The 15,773-nt window shown below is 36.0% G+C and overlaps 1 long non-coding RNA gene across 1 annotated transcript; it reads left to right on the forward strand.

Annotated features, from left to right (window-relative positions):
- Window positions 1–841: 841 nt before the first annotated feature.
- Window positions 842–15,019, forward strand: Gm12128 (predicted gene 12128). Its single transcript, NR_131154.1, has 4 exons — window positions 842–1,236; window positions 8,839–10,649; window positions 12,949–13,165; window positions 14,529–15,019. It is a non-coding gene; the product is annotated as a predicted gene 12128 (long non-coding RNA).
- The last annotated feature ends 754 nt before the right edge of the window (window positions 15,020–15,773 follow it).

A 15,773-nucleotide genomic window follows, 5' to 3' on the forward strand; every position in this document is an offset into this window, starting at 1 on the left:
TAATGGAAAATAGAATTTTTTTTCTCTTATATAAAATGCCCTGATCACACTGTCCCCTCCCTCAACTCCTTCCAGACCCCCAACCTCCCCTAGCCCAAGCTAGGACAAGGCAACAGCTCTCATTAACAAGGCTGGAAAAGGCAACACAATAGTAGGAGAAGAGTTTCAAGAGCAAGGAAAAGAATCATTGAAACGCCTGCTCCCACTCTTAGGTGCCCCACAAAACCACTGAGCTAACAGCCAGATCCTATGCAGAGGACCTGGTGCAGACTCATGTAGGCCCAACGTTCTGGTGCGTTTTAAAAGTTCAAAGAATTAAAATGCATGATAAAAATAGTTCAAAAAGAAAGGGGGGTGTGAAGTAAAGTATAAGGCTCTGAAAAGCAGGAGGAGAGAGGAAGACAGATCAGAGACAGTGTCTCTAAGATGGGGAGTTCAGATGGAAGAAAGTCAAGATGAAAGGACACTGACTGAGAAACAGGATAAAGAGCTACAGAAACAAAAGTAAGACTACAGGAGAGTCTCTCTCAATAAAGTGCCCACGGAGCTCCCCTAGGCATTTGAGTGGCCAACACTGAGTTGGGTTATACCAGGAAACTGTTTTCAAGGAGTGGAGTGCCGGAAACTACGAAGTCTGGGTGAGCTGGTTCACTCTGATGGAAACCCAAATCTGAGACTGAATCTGAGGCTGAAGAGGAAAGCAGAACACAGCAAGACACAGATGATACACACACACACACACACACACACACACACACACACACACACACACACAGACATACCACCCAACCCTCCCCCTGCCCCCACAAAGTCATCAGAAACCAGAAGTCTAAAGTAGGGAGATTAGCAATGCTAATCATCTCCCACCCTAACATACACACCACCAAGATGCAGAGGAGTAAGAGAATGGTGCTGCAGGGTCTGAATGTGCAGGAAGCTGAATTTAGTGTGCTATGACAGGAATCCATGGGACATAGCGCAATGCTCATGATATCTCCATCTATGTAATTGCCAAGAGGCAAGAAGGCCTGGAACCTTGGGCAGAACTCAATGGAACCTGGGACCATAGTGCAGCATCCTGATGGGATCCATAGACCTTAAGCATCTCAGGCTATGGAGAATGTAGCAGGCGATGGTAAGCTCAGCACTCTACTCCAGCCACATCAAGATGCTTCAGAGCTATGCTCAGCAAACCTGTACGGAATCGGGTGGGATATCCTGCAAGAGTAACAGGAGGTGAGCCTTCTCACTGCGGGGGGAAGATGAACTGTGTTCCCTGCCAATTTATGGTTTAGCGCTTGTACTTTTTATTCTTTATGATTCATATTTGTTCATTATATTAACAGTTATATTTTAATAATAATAACTATTCCAATTATTCTGCATAGATAATTTTACATGATATATCTATATCTATATCTATATCTATATCTATCTATCTATATATATATCACAAGTATTTATTTGCTATATATACTACACATACATATGTATTTGTTAAACACACACACATACATCCTATTGTTATCTAAATGGTAAGTTGCTGGGTAATGACTTATATTTTATTAGAAAAGGCTTCATTACTGTCTTTCCCTTTTTAAAATATGCAGCATTTTCTCTAGGTCATTTCATCATTACAACACATGTACTTGCCACCTCATGACAATTTCATCATACCTTCCTTACATCACTATTTAAATATTCACATTCTTATCCCCACAAAAAAATGTACTATAAGCTAATTTTTTCCCCAAGAAGTGCGCTAGTGCTAGGGTCTTTGAACCTGACAGGTCCAAAACATAGGCAGAAATCTATACAAGTATCTCATCCACCGGTCCACTCTGGGGTTGCTGTCCAATATCATACTTGACACTGTAGTAGGTTTACCACTGAAACACACATCCAAGTAAAGAGAATCCATAGGAATACACAGTTTAACTGAAAATATACAGCAAAATAAACCGAGAAATGGCAAGCATTACAGATCAGAATGCTCACCATGAGAAATTCAGAAATCCCAACAAACAACCAGAGAAAGCAACAGCAAGTACCCTATCACTAGTTGCCAACATCCTAAAAACACAAAACAAAGAAAATGGAATGCTATAAAGCACAAAAACTTATTTCAAATGCCGACTTTTGAAAATAATTATCAACCAAGGAGAGGACTTAGATAATCAGAAAAGGATGTAAATTCAGGATCATGACATGGAACTTATCAATATGGATGAAATAATCAGCAAATTGTGGGAAAAAACACCAACATGGAAAAAATTGCACAGGAAGATATTAGGGTAGCTGAAAAAAGAAATCAACAGATCTGAGAAATAATCTATCAACTAAAAAACAACAAACAAAAGAATTATCAACGGAGATATCAATCATAAAAACATGTTTTAAGGATAAAGGTAGTATTGAGACATTAAATATGAAGAAAATGAATAATGAACATGACCAAATCTCCAAGAAGTCTGGGGGCATACTGAAGAACCAATATCTAAGAACTTATGTAGTTGCAAGAGTGAAATGAAATCAGAAGACTCATGCAATCTATTTAAAGAGATTGGAGCTAGTAATTTTCCAAACTTAGAAAAAGAAAGACAAAACCAATCATAAGAATTATTTATAAGCAGAAAGATATATGAGCAGAAAAATATCATAATCTATATCCCAAAATTATAAACAAAAGCAATAATAATAAAAATTGTAAGGGAAAATCAACAGCTTAACATTCAGGGGCAGAAATCCCTGAACAATATCAATATCAGTGTTTACATCTGAATCCTTAGTAAAAGAAAGCTATAGAAAAAAGAAAAGAAAAAGAAAGACAATGTCATCAATGGAAACACATGAAAGAGTATATTTCTGGAGAGGAATAAATGGACAGAAAGAAGCTATGAAGAAACCTAGCAAGTCACAGAAGCATAGCAAGACTCATGGCACAGCAAACCAGAGAAGTTCCAATACTACAGGGAAAGAACTTCCAAGAAATGAGTCAACCAATCAGAAAAGCAACAAAGACTGTTGATAATGGAAGGACCCATTCAACAACAATATTCTTTAATGCAAATGACCATAATTTAGACAATAAAAGAAGCAGACTAGCTGAATGGATTAATAAAAGCTACCCAACTATCTATTTTCTCCAAGAAATCTATCAAATCCCAATAGAATAACAAACTGGAAATCAAGCACAAATGTGGCCTAAGAAACCACATCAAGATATGGAGATTAAATAATATTCTTTGGAATCAATATGCCATAACTGAAAACCTTTTTAAAAACTTAAAAATCATCCTAACAAATAAAAATTACAATGCAAAATATAGGAACCCCTGGGATGTAGCCAATACATCCAAAGAGGATAGTTTATAAGTACCTACATTGTAACATTATAGTGATCTCAACAGTAAGGTCATATCAGAAAGATGTAGTAGATGGAAAAAAAAACTAATAAAGATTAACATGAAAACACATGAAACTGAGACTGAAAAAAACATGTAAAATTGATCCATGAAATAGTTAATTGTTTTAAAATATTAACATGAATGACAAGAACCACACAAAATTAAACAAAAGAAAGGCAGAAAATGTATACTAGGAGAAACATGTACAAAATCTAGCTGTTACAGTAGGCTCTAACCAAGTCCAGATCTCAGGAAAACTTCAAAAATTAATATTCCAAAATGTTGGGAAACCTAGATGCTATGCATAAATTTTTAAATGCCTATAACCTTCTGAAATTAAAGTAAAAATCTATCAACAATTTAAACAAATTAGACTGATGCAGTCATTGATTCTTGATACAGTAAGAAGCCCAAGACTGCATTGATTACCGCTGAATCCCACCAAATTTTCAAAAGTCATCTATCAGAAACACTTCTCAAAACTCTTCCAAAAAACAGGAAGGGAAGTCATCTGTGGAAGAAGTTATCCAAAGATAGCAAAATGAGAGAAGGATAAACCGTCAAGAAAACAAAACTATAGACTCATTTCCTGATGAAGAATATTCTTAACTAGATAACTACAAATCAGATTCAGGAAGATAGCAAGTCATCCCAAGAACTTAAGGTTAGTTAAAGATGTTGAAATAAAAAAAAATAAGCAATATATATAGAATTAAGAAAGAAACTATAAGACCATGTGAAAGGGTAAAGAAAAGGCATTTGAAAAGTGCAATGCACCTTCATGATTTAAGTCCTAAAGAGGCTACATATGATAAGCCAGTAGGTGATGATATAGTAAATAGAGGGAAACTGGCAGCATTTCCTCTAAAATACGGAATGGAATAAGCATGCATACCATATACATTCAAAGTTTTGCTAGTATACCAAGATCAAGGAAGATAAAAGGACTACAAGAAAAGAAAGGAAGAAACAAAATTGCATTTATTATCAAATGGGATGATTCTCTGCTTAATAGACTCAATACCTTTCAGTAATATACAAAGTCAACATAAAAATAGTGAGCTTTTCAAACAGACCAATAATGAACTTGCTCAGAAAGTTACTAGAAAAAAAAATCTCATCCACAAAAGCTTTTCAAAATACCCAGGAAGGAACCTAATCAAGGAGCTAAAATCTCTGCCATAGAAACTTTGAAACACTGGAAATAAAGAAATAGAATAAGACACTTGACAATGAAAATTAGATCCATACCCCTCATCTTGCACAAAAATCAATTCTAAGTGTGTCAAAGAACTGAATTTAAAACGTGAAATGCTGAAAGTGCTAGATAAGAACATAGAAAAGACTTCAAGATATATGTACAGGCAAGAGCTTTCTGACTAGAACCCCAGTGACCCAGGCAATTACCCTAAGAAATAACAATTAAGATTACAAAAACACTCTAAAACTTCTACATAGCAAAGGACATTACTGCTGAACAGAATTGAAAGCCTACGAAATGTTAGAAAATACTGCCTTCGATAGTAAAAATGAGTCTAATATGTAGATTATATAAAGATTTTCCTACTACAAACATCACAAAGTCAAAACTGCTAGTCAGTAAAAGACCCAATGAACTGAATAGACAGTTGTCCAAACAAGGAAAAGTAGTCCCAAAATATTTTTAAGGTGTTCAGCATCCTTGGTCAAGAAAACACATGGCAATAAATGATGGAGAGGATGTGAAGGAAGAGAAATTGCTGTATTATCCATCAATATACTTTTTTAGTTATGCTTACTGATATTCTATTCACAATAGCTAGAAAATAGAATAGCACATCAAACAACAAACAAAAATTAACCAAACCAACCAACCAAACAAACAAAACCAGTGACAACAAAAACATGGTACAAATACACAATGTTCATCAGCACAGTGAGAATTTATTTACCTTTAAACCCAGAAGAAATTACAAAACATGCAGTCAAATGGATGGATCTAGAAAACAGGACATTCATTGAAGAACCTAGACTCAAAGGACAAATATTAAATGTTCTTTCTCACATACTGTTTCTAGCCTCTAATTTTCATATATGTGTATTTATGGAGGGAGCAAGAATATAGATCATAAAACAATATGAAGGCCACTAAGTGGAAGGAACAGGGTCTTAAGGTAGCTGAGATGCACTATCATGAATACCTGTGGCGTGAACATGAAAAGGGAAAGATTGGGGGTGGGAAAGTACAGATGGGGAAAGGACAGAAGATGGAGGGGAAGTGGAAGAGCATTGGAAGAATTAATCAAAACTACTCTTGAGAATGACATATGAAACAGGTTACACTGTTTAAAATCAAAATATACAATCAGAGCTAGAGAGATGGCTCACTGGTTTAGGCACTTGCTGTGCCTGCAGAAGACTTGGGTTTCGTTACTTGAATATATAATGCAGCTTACACTACCTGCAACTCCAGTTCCAGAGATTGGACATTCTCTTCTGGCCTCTATGGGCACTGCACACACTGGTTTCATAAAAATTCAGCAAATCCTCACACAAACTCTTTGAAAGACACACACACAGATGCATACACCAGTACACATACACAGATGCATATACAGATGCATACACCAGTACACATACACAGATGCATACACAGATGCACACACCAGTACACATACACAGTTGTATACACCAGTACACATACACAGATGCACACACAGATGCATACACCAGTACAAGCAGAGGGACTTTGTAAGGAGCTACTTAAAAGCAGATTTTGATAACTCAAGAGCACGTCTATTATGGTGCTATAGACAAAAGTCAAAGAAAAATTAATAAAAACAAGATTTTCATGCCAGGCAGTGGTGGTACATGCCTTTAATCCCAGCACTTGGGAGACAGAGGCAGGTAGATTTCTGAGTTCGAGGCCAGTCTGGTCTAAAAAGTGAGTCCAGGATAGCCAGCGCTATACAGAGAAACCCCGTCTCAAAACAAAACAAAACAAAACAAAACAAAACCTAAAACAAATAAACAAAACCAAACAAAACCCAAAGACAAAAAACAAACAAACAAACAAACAAAACAAACAAGCAAAAAAACCCCAAAAAACAAAAAAAACAAGGTTTTCAAAAGGGGAAGTAAGAAGGCAAAATGAGTAGAAAAGTTTGAATACAGAAAACAAATAATAAAAATATTTTATTCCCGCAAAATTAATAAAATATTACTGATCATTTTATATACAAATGACCTAAGAATTTCTATATAGAGTGAATAACTGAATGACACAGACAGATCACCATAGAACTTCACTAAAGTCCGGTAGGAAGCTGTAATGCACACTGACACATGAGGCATAAATGTCATCTACTGATTTTGTGTGTGTGTGTGTTCTGAGTATAGATGCAGTATTAACTTTGATGGCTGTGCCATTAGAGCATGTTAGCACATTTTTATACTTTCATAGAAACCATATCTAAATACTGTCGTGATGCTATTACTGTCTCAAGGGCTTGGAAAGGTGACTACGAGAAAAAGCAGCTAGGAGTTGAGATTTGTTAAAATGCAATCTAGTCTGGAAGGAAAAAATAAAACCCAAAAAAATAGCTCAGCTGAAAGAGTGAAGTATCACATATTTTGAAAATCATAAGGATGGATTTACAAGAGCACGGTGTCACGTATTAATTGAAAAGACTCGTTCAGGATGCAAGAAATGATATTCCCAACATCTGTTATTTTAGAAAGCATCATGGACCTGCCCAAAATTGTAAGGATCCAGCTTACTGTGAGTGGCTGATTTGCTTTCTATCACCATCACTACTTGCCTTACTGTAATCATTACATTCAAAACCCAAAATAAATGTATCATTCACCTGCCTAGTCATGACTTCTATTTCTGAGCCAGTTAGAGAATCTTTAATGTTACTCTACATTGCTATAGACCGAGGGGTAGAAATTTTAGTGAGATAAATAATAAAAATATTAATATTATACTAGAGCCTCTGTAATCAGAAATAATTTAATAGGTAGCTACTCATTCTATCAGATACATAAAAATAGCCTTGATTATTCCAGATGTGCTGATATAAGTGCTATACTTCTTGGATTATCAAATTCTGTGTCAAGTTAGAGATCAACAGCAAAAGGGGTTTTGCAGAACGCTGGTCATTCATTCATTATCCATCAATGGGGCTAGAAAATGTCTGCCCAGCTCGAAAATAAAACAATTTCAAGGGAGGAAATGAAATAACTAAACGTATACATTTTAGTAACACTGGTATATACTAAAACAACGGTTACCAAGCTCTAAAGTCTAGAGAAACATGGCAGCTTAAATCATCCCTTTACAAGGGCAAATAGGTTTCATTATACAGAAATTATGTTGAACTAATCCTTCCCTCATTTCTCCACTTTCTAAACAGCTTTGCCCCTGGTAGTGAAACTGACTATACATTATATATGAATGTGTGATAGAGGTGATTGTAATAGGATTTGCATTGCTAAGAAGAGAATGGCGTCTTAGTTTCACAGTACCAAGCTTTATTCTCAGGAGCAACTGCCATTCATTCATATCAATCAAAGAACTGCCTTCCCACCCACCCCCACCCCCGTACAGCAAAACTTTACATTTTCATAATTTGAAAACTAAAACACTGCCAACAACAAAAGGCCTTTGACAACTTTATTGTCTATCATAAATCAATCTGGCAAGATCAAGTGCCAAAATATGAAATGTCAAACTTATACTGCTGTCTATAAAAAATCATACAATTCTCTGTATGTTTAGTGCATGCATTTACTTTTTTTGTAACCAACCAACAAGCAGTATTTCTGGATGCTTAACATGGATAAAGTCATATTGCAGAAATAAAATTAAAACCTGTAGCATTGCCATCTTTACAAGAACAAACTGAAGAATTTCAATAATACCCCTGTATAGAATATCTTCACAACACAGTAAATTTAAACATTGCTTGTGATATCAAAATGCAGTTATCCTATATAAAGCTCCCATGCCCTCATATCCAAGTTTATGAATATATATATCATACCCATATCAGTATAATTTCCCTAATACTCATGCTTGCCCTGTAACATACATTCCCAGCATATTTTGTGAAATCTAATTCATGCATTTTGAAGTTATTGAAGACACATGTTGATGTTCAAAATGATGATAGAAGAAAGCTACTTTTCTTCCACATGAAATGCTCAAACAGCAGGACTAAAGGAATTCATGTAATCATAGTGCCATCCATCAGAGAAGGATTAGGAGAAATACAAATGGAAATCTGTCCTTCCATGTCTATGCACTAGCTCAAAGAACCCAAGTGCCCACATCTACTGAAATGAATCGCTGCATCTTTTGCTTCTGGTATCATGAAATAGGTAGCCATAGTACCCCTTTAAAATTAATAATATTAGGCCCTAACTTGTTCCTTCTGTGTCATTTCAGGGTAATAACTGTGTCGTTACTCTTCACCACAGCCTCCTGAATGAAGCTCTCTGAAGATGGACTGTGCTTTTTGTTCACTGAGTTTTCAAAATGAGTAACTTTGGCATGCACTGAATATATGACTCATTTTCTACTTCCTTTCAGTATATTTTCACTTCTATTTGAAACAGCTTCTCACTAATATGCCAGGCTGACACTGAACTTGCTCTGTAACCCAGACAGCCTTTGAACTTGTGATCTTCTTGCCTCAAACTCCTGAATAGCTACAATTACAGACAGGAACATAATGATCTTAATTCTTAAATCATGTCTAGTGGATTGGGTTAAGTAATTAATTAAGGGAAAATATAAAAATGAATAAAATGTGAAGGCAATAGTATAAGATGTGATTATACCAATTAATCAATGCTTTTAAAGCAAACACAATAACTATAAATGGAACTTAAATTAGCAGTTAAAATACAGAGAATTTCAAAATGAGCCAACACAAATTATTAACTCTATGCATTAATGAATTATTGAGCTAATTAGGAATGTGGAACAACTTTAGGAAATACGTGAAGATTTAATATATAATGCTAGTCAAAATAAAGTACAACTGTATTACAACAACAAATATTATGGTTAAAATGTTCTTGCAAATATCATTACACTTTAATTATTTTTAAATGTACCAATTCATAAAATGGTTTAAAATAGAACTTGTACAAATCCAGCAATAATTTGAAAATACAAACAAAAATAAAATTTGACAGATCCACATTCATACTCAGATATATAAATACATTTCTACTATGAATTTATTTCTTAATCAGAGAAGTAAAAAAAGAAAACAAACAAAGAAACAAATTAGGACAAGAAAAATTTGAGTTTCCTATTTATCTAGCTAATTCAATGGAAATTCTACTAAGAAAAAAATAGACATATGGGCATCATTACATTAAAGGTATTCTATAATTTTCTGTAATTCTATGAAATCAAGACCAGCTTTCTGAAAGATTTGAAAGTTTTAGTACACATTGTAAAGTATATCATGGTAATGTGAAAAATCAAAACAAAATTGTAGCACACTCAGAAATAAAGAATGCTGCTGAAGTCATATAGAAACAAAAGGCTGAAACCTGAGGAGAAAGACAATCTAAGCTGTTCTCTAACACCAGAAGTTGGTGAACACATACTAGAATGAGTTCAAAGCAAATCAAAAGACAATTATAAAAAACTAATTAAAGTATAAAAGGTAAGGGAATGCTAGATAAAGAATAATCAGCTAAAGAAAAAGTTTCTACTCCATCCTGCATTTCTTGTCAACAGGATAAATTTTGGGTCAAAAGTTTTTTGGGTGGGCTGGTGTCTCTCTCATTCTTCTGGAGTTCCTAACTGGAGGTGATATCTTCTGGTTTCATATCTCCAATGCTATGAGTCACCTCCATTGATTCTTGGGCACCTCCCTTAAATTTATCCTGTCAATAAGAAATACAGGGAAAGGGAATGGAGCAGAGACTGAGGGAATGGTCAACTAATAACCTGGCCAACTTGATATTCATCCCATGGGCAAGAACCAATCCCTGACACTATTAATGATTCTCTGTTATGCTTGCAGACAGGAGCCTAGCATACTGTTCTATGAGAGGCTCCACCCAGCAGCTGCCTCAGATGTATGTAGAAACTCACAATCAAACATTGGATGGAGCTTGGGGACTCTTATGGAAGGACAGGCAGAAGCATTGAGGCACTAGGAACTCCACAGGATGACCAAAAGAATCAATTAACCTGGACTCTTGGGGCTCTCAGAGACTGACCCACCAAACAAAGTACATACATGGGCTTGACTTAGAACTCCCCACACCTATGTAGGAGATGTGCAGTTTAGTCTTCATGGGGTGGGGGTGGGGGGCAGCTATCCCAAATCTGTTACCTAAACATGGGATATGATGATTTTTCTAGCTGGGCTGCCTTGTCTGGCCTCAGTGGGAGAGGAAGGACCTAGCATTACAGATACTTGAAATGCCAGGGTCAGAGGATACCTAAAAGGCCACCCTTTACTCAGAGAAGAAGGGAAAAGAAGATGGGGAAAGGATTGTGGGAGGGAGTGACCATGAGGTGGGCAGTGAGTGGGCAGTAAAGTGAATAAGGAAATTAATTAATTAAAAAAAATAAAAAGTTGCTTATAAAGCAACTCAACTTTCATAACACTATTAAGTTAGCAAATAATTTAAATGCAAAATAAATATTAGGAATAACAGCCAGTAGAGCTGAACTTAAAAGATTACAGCATGGAAATTTAGGAAAGAGACAAAAATAATCTTTCCTGTAGAAGTTTAACCTATTGAAAGTGACAAAGGTAGTAGAAAGCATAATAAATCCCTTAATTGTGAAAGGACTTTAATTAGTTTATTAAAAAATACATGGAGAAATATCATCAAAGCCAAGATATCAACACTCCAGGACCAGCTATTGACTAGAGTACAAACATTTTTAGAAATAACCAAGATAGTGGTGTCATTTATTGTAAATATATTCAACTTAAGCAAGAGTGTCACTTCCTTGACAATGTTGAGCCTCTCAACATTGGTTAAAACTCTCTAGTCACTATGTTTGGTGGTAGGCATCTCTACCCATTGCACCACCTTACCAGTTCTAGTATAACATCATTAATTCACAGATTTCTTATACAGTCAATCAAATATCCTAATAGTAATACTGAGTACTATATAAAAAAGAAGCTTTCCTCCAAAGAGAAGATGCCTCTAAAAATTTAGCATAAGAATAGGTTGTACTGTTAGATGTCCAAGTAATGAAGCAATATTCTTCTTGATATGGTGGTCCTTGGATAGTGGGAGAGGGTGCAGTCCATGAGGAGGTAAATTAGTGATAATAAACTTCTTGCCCAATAGAAACTAGTCAATGAATCTTTTGGTGAGGATAGTGGTGATATATGAGAAACCAAGGTATTATAAAGACTACTATGGCTAAAGTTGAATGTTTTCCTTCAATTATTGCATTCAAGTAGCTGTTATACATATTATATGAAGTGTCAGCACACATGTAAGAGAATATGCAAGGATATATTTGTCTTCAAGAAATGGAAAACAGTCAGAATTTCTACCTATTAAGCAAAACAACTATATGCATAAAATACACAGAGCAAGAAATGTTAGACCCAGGGAATTTCTTACCTATTCTGGTAAAACAATACCCTGATATAGTCACTTTAGAGAGAAATAGAACACACATGGTCAAATTGAAGAAACATATAGTTTGCCATCTAGAACACAGTATTCCAAAGAGGCTAAGAAAATATTTATATTTTATCCAGAAGTTAAAAGCATTATTTAATAGTGAAAGGGTGAAACAACCCACAAGTCCTCAATTAAGAAAGTGCAGTGCTGTTCTTACCATGGCTAAAGGACAGTGACAATCACAGATGATAGATTTATATATTGTCATCAATATATCCTACAGCTATACAATATAAAAAGAGTCCTACCGGAGAATGGTGCTATGAGATTATATTGGGTTGTATATACATTTGTTTAAGGTATGTACAAGTATATACGTTAATTATTTTAGAATGCTGGGCACTGACTTACAAAGAGTTGCTACTTTTCAGAAGATACAACAATGTCTTTAGACAAGAAGGAACACACAAACACACACACACACACACACGCACACACACACACACACACACCAGGTAAAGCTGCCTGAAGCTAGAATGAGGACAGATTCTACACTTCATCTTAGATAAGAGGCTGAGAAAGGATGAACAACATAAGTTCTGAACTTTCACTTTGCCTCCTTCTGCAAATTATACTAATTTTTCTCTCTGTAGGAGATTTTTTCCCCTCTGTTGGAGTTTTTTCCCCTTCAAGGGCAGAACAAAATACTAGAGTGTCCTTTATCCCTTTAGAACATCTTAAGACTAAATTCAAAAGAAAGCACTGGAAGAAAAAGAAGGAAGAAACAAAGGGAGGGAGGGAGGGAAGAAAGGATGGAGGGAGAGACTAAGGGAGGGAAGGAAGCAGAATATTAGTAGAGAGGGTTAGAAGATACAGTGTACTTCCTACTAAGGCCCGAATCATTGCAGTATTACTTTATTTCTGTTTTCAGATCTGTGTCTTTAATACAATGCCTTGCCTAACTGGACTACGACTCAAGCTTCAGTCCACTCTCGTCTCCTTTTACCCTCAATAAGCACGCTCAAGTCTCAGTTTCTTTATCCTAAAGTTTGCCACAACAAAATTGTATCTGAAATTATGAAATACATTATATGGGATCAAGCACTCGAAGATAAAGTCTTATTCAGTAGATGAAAGAACGCCTAGAGGCAAGGAGTCTTTACAAATCTCTCTATCATTTTTTCAGTAGAGGAAAAAAAAAAAAAAAAACCCTCTGCCTCGAATTGCTGCATTACAGTCTTAATTTCAGTATTACATGGCCGTCTAAAGCATTTCACAGGTGTTTGCTGGAACTCATTAGGCTATTTGGAGCTCCTTCATGCTCCCTAAAAGGCAATTAAAATGTGTCTGCAAATTACCTCATGTGGGCCAAAGCACAGCTGCCTCTTCCCCCAGTTACCACACAGTGTTTCCAAACACCAGAAAACTGCTTGGAAACCATCAGTTTGCAAAGGCAAAAGGGGGCCTTTGGGTGGCTTCCTTTCTTCCCATCCCTAGATAGGCCCATTCACTTGGGGTCGCTGCCAACACACAGACCAGGGCTGTTGAAAGGTAGAAGAGCTGATTACAAAGAGCTTCAAGGGTCTAAGGATACAATGAAGAAGTCACTGATCCAATGAACAGGGTGATTTCTAGACTAAAGCCTTGCCCAGCTCTTGTTGTAGCCACACAGAAGTGAGTATGAGCTTTCAAAGGCTGACTTGTAGGCTGCCATCCTCAGAGCCTGTTCACTATCTGTCCATTTCTTCAGGTGACTTTATCATCTTGAACATGGACTGCTAAAATATGTTCTACGAAAGTAACCAGTGATAGAGAGAACATTTCCCTTTCCTTACTTCTGGAAGCATAGAAGGGACATTATTCAGTAGACACGAATGTCTTTGTGGCAGGTTAGAGCTAATCCCATTGTGCTGGTGACAAACTGAATGTCAGAGAAGACAGAGTCAGATAAACAGGTTCCAAATCACAACTTAATTGATTAGAAACTATTCCAAATAAGCAAACCTGATCAAGTTTCACATTATTCTAGTCTAATTTTCAATTATAATTAATACTTCTGAACTGTAAGTACATTGGTTGGATTTAATTTTTAGCCTAGATTTTATTATTATTATTACTACTATTATTACTATTTTAGTTCAATTGTGACATCTCATGTACTATGAAATATATAACTGGTTTTCAAAAAAAATTAAAGCAATATAGATATGCTATGTATCTTTCCATAATTTTTTTGTCATAAAGTTAGCATGCCTAGTTATATACTTATCTAAATGTTGAATTACACTGAGAAGAATTCTTTTGTTTTTCAAAGTTTCTAATCAGAGATCAAATTTTAAACTTTCATTTGCACCAATATGATTTATTTGACATTCAAGTAATATAGATACTTGAGTATAAAGCACATAAATAAAAATATTATTAAATAAACCTGAATATGAACAAACAAACAAAAAAAGAATACCAGAAGAATCCAATATTTTCTCAGCATCTGTTGTATACCTTTTGCAGGTGAAAACTGATATCCAGGTAGTGCCCTGACAACAGACCAAGGAAACAGTGCCACCCAAGTCTAGTGTGATGAGCCAACGAGGCTGTTGAGGCTACTCCCAAGAACATGGCTGACCCAGAGGCAGCTAAACCACTGAAGAGCCCACCCCAACATGGGTGATGGCACAAGGGAGCTGCATCTCGGATCCCCACACAGCTTCATAGAATTCTACAAAAGTGTCTTTTCTCTCCTGGCAACTATATACTATTTACATAACTTAAAGGACAGACTTCCTGAATCCTGTAACTTTTTTGAGCTTCCCAAGTCTCGCAAATGCTCTTAGATTCCATGGTGCTAGGAGCAAGTACTTATTCAAGGGAAGCAGCTACAAAGGAGCATATAGGCACAGGCTCCCATTAACTCCATGGAATGGCGATAGGAATAACTAAATGATGACTGCAAGCTATTCTGTAATTACAAACTGCTAAATAATAAAGGTTGGCTAATTATCATTAAAAAATACATGGAGGTTTATTGGAAAGGGGAGGCTGGGACGATACTGGTGGGTTTAATATCTAAATTAGTGGTTATCTTAACTACTTTACTGTTGGCCAATTAAAAAAAATTGAGTGAAATTTTAAAGCAAATGCTTTGGGATGCCTCTCTTACTTGATATGCATTCCCAATTGCACAGGCAGCGGGAGAGGGAGCTAAGAACATCTTGCAGTAGCATAGTAAGGTAGAATGGCTTATGTTCATCTTAGTGTAGGATGCTTTTGTTTATAAGTAACTTCAATCTTTATTAGACCACTAGAGATGGTGTTTTAATTCCCTTTATCACATGAATCAAGCACCTTTCTTTAGGAAGCCCTTCTTAAGCATGCAGCAACTCCTAGTGAGGTTTCCCTGGCTCTGGACAATGAGATGCCTATCTATGTGTACTGTGTCTCCCTTTAGTTTCTCCTCTATAATACTCTTCACTATCTGGTATTATGTTTGATATTATTAAGCAAGGGATTCCATGTTTCTTTCCTCACTATTAATTCTCTATTTTCCATACTAGAATCAAGCCCCTTAAAGACAGGAATTTGAAGCCCCACCCTGCCCCTTTTATGGTCTCAGTGCTGGCCCTATAGATTAACTATTGTTTGGTTTGTATGTACCTACATGTTAACATGCTTGTGTACATTTGCGTAATGTATATGTAAGCCAGAAACCAGGCTCCTATATTGCTGCTCAGGAATGGCCAACTTGCTGTTCTTTGT

This window comes from Mus musculus, chromosome 11, assembly GCF_000001635.26.
Source record: "Mus musculus strain C57BL/6J chromosome 11, GRCm38.p6 C57BL/6J".
In the NCBI taxonomy this organism is placed as follows: domain Eukaryota; kingdom Metazoa; phylum Chordata; class Mammalia; order Rodentia; family Muridae; genus Mus; species Mus musculus.